The following is an 8,310-nucleotide window of genomic DNA, read 5'->3' as shown; positions in this document are numbered from 1 at the left end:
CAGCTTTATATGATTTAACCCTCCTTTTATGTTCAGAACTTAGTTACGCATGTTATGCTTCGGGTCACTTTGACCCAGTGCAATTTCAAACAACTTGAAACAGCCTTGAATTGATGAAATAGTTTTTCTATACATAGTTTTTATTCCTTTATGTTAAATATTAGAAATGAATAGTAAACTATGGTAAATGCACAGCACTGTAGAAGAATATGAAAACTGCAGACAGTAGATTGCAGACAGTATTGTAGTTGGTTATGGATTAGGTTTTAGAACATTCCAGTACGACTCACATTTTATTTTTGGTGCTCAGATTGAAAAGTTCCAGACTGTTCCAGAATTACATAACTATATATATATATACATAATATATATCGTCTATATATATATATTATAATATATAAGTATCTATATATATATAAACTATGGAATCATTTTTGAAGTTATGCTGATAACAAGTAAATTGCATGAAATCTTAAAGGTGTAGTGCCTATATAGTTCTAAAAATATCTTCCAGCTCTGTGCAGTAAGTGTTATGTCATCAGTATAACAAAACAAAACATAAAATCCCCTTTTTTTCATTTGCTTATTCTTTTGTTAGAGGTCTTTCGAAAGTGGGGCTTGCATTACATGAACTAATGGCTTATTTTAAAACTTAAATACGATAAAGGGTTGGTTTTATTATTAGTCGGAGTAGTTGTCATAGTATTTATTTATTTATTAGCATTTTAGGCTAGTGTCTAAACTGTAAAAGTTGTCTTACAGTTAACCCATTGGCTGTTGCACCAAAATAACAATTTCACAAATATGTTTGGGTGAAAAGATAATTAAAACCTTAAAGGTTTACATATACTTTACTTAAAACTGTGTTGAAATGATTCATGATTTTATATATATATATATATATATATATATATATATATATATATATATATATATATATATATACGAAAAGCCCTTTAAAATGTTTGTTCTGCGTGTGAGTCAATCGTGTCTAATTGCACAGCCTGAAATCTAAGTCTACACTGCCATCTACTGGCTGTAGGACCATATTACAGATGAGCTGCTGTCATTTCAATTCTCTGTAAAACCCACAAGGTCTTATTCATAACCTCCTGCTGTTGCAGGTGATAGTGGGATCATATCGGTTTAGTTTACAGAGTGAGAGGCAACAAATTGGAGGTGTGGAGCTTGTATATCTCCTTCTGAAAATACCAACAAACTGGTAAGTCTTCTATCTTGTAAAGCACTTTGTGATGGTGGTCCAGTATGAAAGGCACTATATAAAGATTATTATTATTATTATTATTATTATTATTATTATTATTATTATTAATAAGTCAAAATGGTATGTTTTTGATACAGCAAAGTGCACAGAAGTGTAAAGTGTGTATGGATGTACTAAAAGGTGACTCAGGAAAATATTTTATGCTAAAACGTAAACATTGATGATGTTGGGCACTGCAGCTTTAAAAAATATATATGTGCATGTTTTAGTAAGTGTGTGCTTTAATTGAAGAGAATGTTGTTTACTTGCCATCAGCAGCACATAAATAGTGTATGTAGTTCGGCAACAAGTGCTACTGCCCTCATCTGTGAGATACTGGAGCGTGAATGCACCACTTCACATCTGATTTGTGTTACTCCACAGTTGACTTCCTTCTGTGAAATGTATTTGGCATCATGTCAAAATATAGTCTAAACCAATTTTTGTCATGGTGTTTTCCATGCCTGCTGTCAACTTTATAAAAAATTATTAATTTTTCAGGTGCACCGAAGAACTCTAAAATATGCAACATTTTCTCTATACAAGCCTTCTTTGTTCTTACAAAGCATACTGTGCTGGCAGAAGATCTGTCAACTAAATGCATTGTGCATGTCATTGGTCAGACCTAAGTACAGAAATGATAAACGTTTAAAAATGATCCCCACTTAAAAATCTAAACGTCAAATAAAATACAATTACATTTAGCGTGTTTTACAAACATTTTGCTTAAAGGAAATAAGCACTATTCATACTACCCACATTGTATTCTTGGTGTTCAGTATTAAAGAGTTCCAGATTTGCTCTGAAATATAGCAGATGTATATAATTTAGCAAAAACTAAACATGCAGTACTGTGCTTTTTTACAGTGGTTCAAATGAAATGGGCTTGTACAGTAATGTTGCTATATATATATATATATATATAATATATATATATATATATATATATATATATATATATATATATATATATATATATATATATCACTGCAGGAAGAGTGATTTAAAAAAACATAACAAGTGCTCTGGCTTTTCTGCCAGAACAGGGGGTGGGTGGGGAAGGAGGCAAGGTATTGAAGAGTTTTCGGATGTCTGATTTTGGAAGAGAAGAAGGAGGCAAAGTCATCAGCCGAGATAGAGAAAGGTGGAAGGGGGGGAGGTTAGGAGGGAGGAGAGGGTAGAGAAACATTTATGGGGATTGATAGTGGAAAATATATGGGATGATAGAGTGGAGAGAGGATCATTTGGCAGAGGTACATGTAGAAGAGAAGAAAGAGAGGAGTGAGTGATAGAGATCCAAGGCAGCAGGGAGATTGGTTTTCGTCCATTTATTTTCAGCAGAGTGCAGTTCGGTACAAGCCGAATGTAGCACAGAGAAGAGCCAGGACTGGGGTGGGGAGGGGCGGGCAGGTCGAGGGGTGAGAGGGAAAAGGGAATCGAGGCATTAGGTGAGGGAGGTGGGATAAGGAGTCGATAGAAGGGAGGTGTGAGAGAGCAGCAGAGGTGATGAGAAGACAGAGGAGGAGTGGGAATGAAGGTTTCGACAGAAGGTGACAGAGAGGGTCGGTGGAGTAGGAAGGGATGGAAATGGAGTGACCGAGAGGGCATGGGGAAAGCATTCACTGGTGAAGGCAAGGTCCAGCTGATGGCCTGCTGTGTGAGTTTGGGGGGGGGGGGGGGGGGGGGGGGGAGAGACAGAAGGTGAAGGGAAGAAGGGGAAGGGAAGAAGGGGAAGAAATCCAGCAGAGTGGTTAGCTGGAGAGGTGGATATTGAAGTCACCTAATACACCAATTCAGAACTGTGTGGTCCTCTGATGCTGTAAATTCTGAATATTGCAGAGTGAAAAAAAGCAGACAGCCCTCGTTTTGGGGGACCCAAGTGCCCCAGGTAGAATAATAACTGGACATTCCAAAATTGGCAGAAAATTGGAAAATGAATAAAAATAATTGTTCAAGCAAAAAAAAAAGAAAGTGAGTAAGGGGTCCAGAGAGGAGAGTGGAGAGTGGGAGAGGACACAGAGAGAGGAAAGGGCAGCCGGAGTGGTAGTATTATCAGGGGAGATCCAGGTTTCAGTGAGAGCTAGGAAGTCAAGAGAGAGGTGAGAGGAGAGGGCAGAGATAAAGTCAGCTTTGCTGGAAGTCGAGCAACAATTCCAGAGGACACCAGAAAGAGCACGGGGGTGAGCAGAGGATAGGAGGACAGGCAGGGAGATCAGGTAAGAGGAGGATTTGTAGTGGCAGGGAGAAGTCAGAAGACGGGAACGAGAGGATTACTGGGATATTAAAGTTAGTCATGGTAGAGAGCAGTAGAGGAACAGAAGTAGAAATGGCTATGGGAGAGGGTGGTGCTGAATACAGACAGATACAGGAGGAGCGAGAGCATTAATTAATAAAAAGAAAAGAAATGTATGCAAACCTGGTCTGGAGTTGGAGCCTTCACATGCTTGGAAAGGAGATTTTGCAGCCGGTCCAAGTTGGCCTGTCCTCGTGTGGACTACCACAGTTGTTAAAAGTGCCTAAAAACCACAAATTGTGGGTGTTGTCGAGTGATTGGAAAACAAGACCTCTTATGTTTGAAAGTGGTCTTGGGGTACACAGGAGTCAAATATGGATCAAAGGTATATGTAAGGTATAAACCACGATGGGCCTTGCAGTTCCCATGATATATACCACCCCAGAAGTGGTACATTTCAACAGAACCGCACAACCCAAACCACTTATAACACGGCTAACTGTCATTTGTGAGAAGAATAATAACAAATAATTAAAACACATTTAAATTAAGACAAAACCAGAAACGTTTATTGTGTATATATCCACAGTGTAATATAGTTCCAAATTTTATTTAATTTAATTCATTGTTTGCTTATAAAAAATAAATTGTACATGTTCGTTTATTGTGAATTTCTGCACCGAAAGTGCCATCTCACTAGAAACTACCTTCAATTCAATACAGCTTTAAGCGTTGGGGGATGTTGTTCTTCCTATTTGCCACTAGGTGGCAACCAGCCTCCTTCTTATTGAAAAACTTTTTTGTGTTATTCTCTAAAAACACTAGATTACAATGTACACTTGTTCTGAAGACAAATGTACTGCATCTATTCCAGTACAGTATAACACATACTGACGTTTTGTCTTTGAATGTGTAATGGTTGTATTATTCTAAACATATGAATCTTCAGTTTTGTCTCATCTTTTAAAGAAAAATGACAATCAAAATAATTAGACACGCTGTATCAACTGCAGCCTTCTATTAAAAGAATATGGTACTTCCTGAAATAAAAGAAGAAATAAATGAGTAGTTATCCCAGTGTATGCGAATCCCAACGATGAGTGTTATTAAGCACACAGACACACTGTCATGTCACGTTGTTTACTGAAAGAGATAAGGATTGCAGCGGTCATGACTTCCTGCACCATTTAAATGACGGTGGCAAGATCTCCTGATCTGCTGGACCGCTTAGAGGACATATCCTTATCAGTTAACCACACAAGAAGAGTACAACTGTGATAAGTGGCATTAATACAGGGCCAGCGAGTGAACCCAATGGCATAAACAATGTTTGTGTTTTTATTACAATTATTTTTCGTAATCAGAAAGGATATATACCCACCCCCCCTTGGCAAAACATTTGTACATGCTAACAGAAAAAGTGGCTGTTGGCAAAAACCAGTGTAGCCAGTTTGAGCGAGTGATGTCGAAAGACTACCGCAATAATATACGGGCCCAAGTTTACAAAAATGTATTATTATTATTATTATTATTATTATTATTATTATTATTGAGCAATTTATTGTTTCCAAAATCTGACTATGGGGATAAAAAGTACTTTAAATTATTTTTTTAAGATGTAAACTTTTATAAATGTTTTAAAAGTATCCTGTTTTGAGTAAGTCTCAATCCACATAAATCTGTCAGTTTACTCTGGCTGCAAGTTCATTAAGTCATTATATTTATTCTTTTGTATGAAAAAGGTCCACTTCCTAGTTCTGCTGCCCCACTGAAACCTATCATCATATTGTTATCCCAACACCTTCCTCAACCATACGCCCTTGTACCCAGTATAATGTATTCTTGTGATACTGCATAGAAATGTTATAGACAAGCTATTTAAGTGTTGATTGTGGAATACTGGCCTGTCCATCTAAAAATTGACAGTCCTTTGTTGCGATGTTTCCTTTTAGCATACCTTATGATCAGATATCATAGTATATGCAAGGGTTACATTACAATTAAGTTCTTTATTCTATTGTCTTAGTCAGCAAAGAAGTTTATTCTGTGAAATTCACATTGGCCTGCAGTACAAGTACACGAATGATACATAAAACCTAAGAATGTACAGGTGACCTCTATTCTTTTAAAATAGCACACAATACTGCTGATCAGTACGGATATACTGGGGCAAATAAAAGTTGACTCCAGTACTATAGTTACTTAGTAATGGTTATGGCATTTTTTTAGGCCAGGTATGGGTTCTGGCATTAAAGCTCCTGATTTGGCCCTTCAAGAGGTATTTATCACATCAACAACCTTCATTCTTTTCATATACCTCCTCCTCAGTATTGATCAAAATACAATTTATGGCCACCGCAGTGTTTACCAGAGCAGATCATTGTACCAAAGAATTGGCCTAACAGCAGTTTCACAGATGATCAGAGAATGCGACCTTGAGCTAAAGGAAGCATGTGTAATTTTTTCAGACATGCAACAAAGTATTTACAGTGCACACGAAAGACAACAGAAAGGGTGATAACGCCAGTGTTTGTGAACATCTTGCCTCTTCTATGCATAGCATTGAAAAGGCACATTACGTAATACAGAAAAAGCCATGTGTGTATTTTCAGACCTAAAAGTCGTCTTCATCAGAGTGAAAAGTATTTTAAATAGTTCATTTTGAGTTCATTAAAATGTTTCATATACAGAGTGTGTTTGTGAATGAAGAGTAATGTCGCTAACAAAGACCTGAATTTTGGCTTTAACGACATCATGTGAAAATGAAACCATGTAACGCTAATGAAAATTTTTCTAGCCAATTTGAAGCACCACATTTTTAATGTAGCCTCATTGTTGACTTAGCAGGTAACCTGTTTTCTTCCACTACCCAGTTAATGCAAAGGCCAGTGTAGCATTGCCTGAAGACCCCCAGCCAAGACTGGCAACTCAGTGTGAATGAGAGTTGAACCATGCTTGCATGACTTATACCTCTAATTGTTTACTGTTCTTGGACATCCAAATTAGAGTTTTTCAATACACTAGGTGATTTGCGTGATTCCATTGCAGTTAGTAGTTTTGTTTGCCCTTATTGTACAGCTCCTCTTCCTGTAATTTTCTGGTGTGAAGCACCTCTCTAAACTCTGTCGTTCACTATCCTCTTCTCGTCATGTTAAAATCGTGCTTTCTGAGTGGAAATAATTATTTCAACTGACACAGCACACTTTCATAAAAATGCATATATTCTTACACATTTTAACATACAGTATAAGGACTTCTGCACTTAAATCACCTGTTAGCATGTGAGATATTCATCTGTCAGATGTTAAGGTGTCAGTACTTAAAAAGAAGCTACTCAAAAGGCAGAAATAATCTCCACAATTTATGTGTTTCTTAAGGTGGACATAATATGCATGTATGGTTACTTGTAAGTCTGTATGTATGCATTTAAGTACATTCATAAGTCATGCAACACTGTTGAATGGAAAACAATGCAACTTAAGTGTTGACATTATTGAACAACCCCTGGTGGCCAAACGGTGCATTACAGTGTCTCTGTCATACATTTTTGCTTTGCATATCATCCTCAAGTTTTCGTAATGTGCCAACGGTGTTGTACGAATTATGAATCACCCAATAGTTGCTCATTTTATCATTAAACCAAAGCATACCAATAATTTTTCTGTGACTCTTTTTGGTAACTAAAATAGAATGGATAATCTGATTCCTAATGTTTATTGACTTTTAAAACAGTTATAAAATATTGTGAAACTTAAGTTGTAACACCACTTTAAAATAACATAAAAAAACATTTTCTTTTCAATTAATGCAATACTATTTAGGCAAGGGCCAAGTAACTACTGCAGTCTTTTAATTAAAGATAGGAGGAAATTTTACACTGTTGCATTGGTTTGTTCTAGCTTTGTGAACTTAACAGGTTTTGTCCCAAGTAAAAGAAGCAATCAGTGACACTCATGGGTGAAGAGAAATCTTGCCCAGCACAGCCTCTATCAATGTACTGACATCGCTGGGGCTCCAAAATAGTCATCATACCATTTGGAGCTTGAGACATAGTCATTCACACTCAAGATTAAAAAGCATAGCAGAAGCAAATGAACCAAAAAAAACATGTTCTGCCAGAAAGTTAACAAACCTAGACATTGCAATTAAGAAACAAGAGGTTTTCACAATCCAATAATGATGAATTTGTAATGTACTGTATAAAGCAATATCACGCCTTTTATGATCTGGTGCTTGAGTCCAGTATAAGAAGCCAGGCATCAGTTAGAAAGGTGTATGTTAAGCAGCACACACAGAGGAATACCAGAACTACTTTTGCTGGTAACATATAATAGCTGGGAATGTTAATCATTCCAGCAAAGCCGCTTAAAGGGAGCTTACAACAATCTGCATGTGACCCTTCACATGCAGTATAGCAAGCAAACCTGCAATTCTACAAGTGAAAAAATACCTTAACTAGTGATATTGTGTCCTGGCCGTTTGAAAAAAACGTATTAGTACACACACAGGGACGAGACTTAAATTAGTAATTGGTTCAACTTTATGCAAACCTTTTATTAGTCTGAAAGTACAGTGCTTTCAGCTCAATACAGTATTAACAGCTCATTCAAATGAACTTATCAACCACTTGATAATACATGGTATTTTTTTAATCTTACAAAGTTAAAAGGCAGATCTGTGAAACTGCTGGTCTCACTTCTGCTCTTAAAATGATCTTACAAAATGACAGGTAGAAAATGTATACTGCTGACACAAACAAACATATTAACGGAAAAACCAGCACACACAACCATGTGGTTTCAAAAAAAAAAAA

Source organism: Polyodon spathula, chromosome 1 (genome assembly GCF_017654505.1).
Source record: "Polyodon spathula isolate WHYD16114869_AA chromosome 1, ASM1765450v1, whole genome shotgun sequence".
In the NCBI taxonomy this organism is placed as follows: domain Eukaryota; kingdom Metazoa; phylum Chordata; class Actinopteri; order Acipenseriformes; family Polyodontidae; genus Polyodon; species Polyodon spathula.
This window is presented reverse-complemented; position numbering follows the sequence as displayed.